This window comes from Perna viridis, chromosome 2 (genome assembly GCF_037379345.1).
Source record: "Perna viridis isolate PV_CMFRI_1.1 ecotype Kerala chromosome 2, ASM3737934v1, whole genome shotgun sequence".
NCBI lineage: Eukaryota > Metazoa > Mollusca > Bivalvia > Mytilida > Mytilidae > Perna > Perna viridis.
This window is the reverse complement of record NC_142446.1, coordinates 51,619,461-51,621,103: the sequence shown is the minus strand read 5'-3', so window position 1 is coordinate 51,621,103 and position 1,643 is coordinate 51,619,461.

Genomic DNA, 1,643 nt, shown 5'->3' with positions numbered 1-1,643 from the left:
CAACGTTGACAGATTGATGATAGCTGCAGGCAGAAAATAGTAAAATAATCTACCATAATAATGTATGTAGTTATCGCTGTTATTCATTGTTACAGGAGGTTAATCTGTCTCACCTTTCATGTAAATTGTGACATTTAAAATGATGAAGATGTAACTACTTCTGAAAATTGAATGTAGCAGAAAAATTGTGAATCAAAATGAACAGAGAAAAATGCTTCTTAGTCATTTAGTACAAAAGAAATTCATTTGAGGCTTTACATATTTAGGTCATTTCAAAGGAAGAATCAAATTTAATATAATATGTAGATATTATCAATGTCTTCCAAAGGGCAGTTCCAGATATTTTGAAATAGGGGATTCCAGAATATAATTTGTTCACTTTTACCCAATATTTGCACAAAATAAACAAATTTTCAAAAAGGGAGGGTCCAGCACCTGGAATCTCCCTCTCCCTGGACCTGCCACTGCTCTCAAAGTTATATAATATTTATTAAATTGCAATTGCCTTCATAATTTTTGGTTAGACTTGAAAGGAAAGGGAGAGAACTCATAACATGCATGTCAAATCCTATTGTATGTTCATTCACCTATCAAAGTCAATAAGTTGTCCTCAGATGATTGTCATTTTTTTCAATTGTTCCTTTTTCATAGTTACAACTCTGTTAGCATTTTTATATTTAGAATAAGAGCTTACCATTTATAGAAACGTATTTACGTCTTGAACGCAAAAATCAGAAAACAGAAAAAGATCAAGAGCTACGCTTTCACAGCTATACCATTTAGTGCAAGTCAAACTCAAAGGTTGTCCAGCAGAACCTTAAAAGGTACAATATGAAAAATAAAACAGGTAAAACGGGCTGTCCAGCAGAACCTTACAAGGTACAATATGAAAAATAAAACAGGTAAGAGGGCTGTTCAGCAGAATCTTACAAGGTACAATACGAAAAATAAAACAGGTAAGAAGGGGCTGTCCAGTAGAACCTTAAAAGATACAATATGAAAAATAAAACAGGTAAAACAGGTAAGAAGGGGCTGTCCAGTAGAACCTTAAAAGATACAATATGAAAATTAAAACAGGTAAGAGGGGCTGTCCAGCAGAACCTTAAAAGGTACAATATGAAAAATAAAACAGATAAGAAGGGGCTGTCCAGTAGAACCTTAAAAGGTACAATATGAAAAATAAAATAGGTAAAATGGGCTGTCCAGCAGAACCTTAAAAGGTACAATGTGAAAAATAAAACAGGTAAGAGGGGCTGTCCAGTAAAACCTTAAAAAGTACAATATGAAAAATAAAACAGGTAAAACAGGCTGTCCAGCAGAACCTTAAAAGGTACAATAAATATGTAAATAAAACAGGTAAGAAGGGGCTGTCCAGTAGAACCTTAAAAGGTACAATATGAAAAATAAAACAGGTAAAACGGGCTGTCCAGCAGAACCTTAAAAGGTACAATATGAAAAATAAAACAGGTAAGAGGGGCTGTCCAGTAGAACCTTAAAAAGTACAATATGAAAAATAAAACAGGTAAGAAGGGGCTGTCCAGCAGAACCTTAAAAGGTACAATATGAAAAATAAAACAGGTAAAACAGGCTGTCCAGCAGAATCTTTAAAGGTACAATATGAAAAATAAAACAGGTGAGAAGGG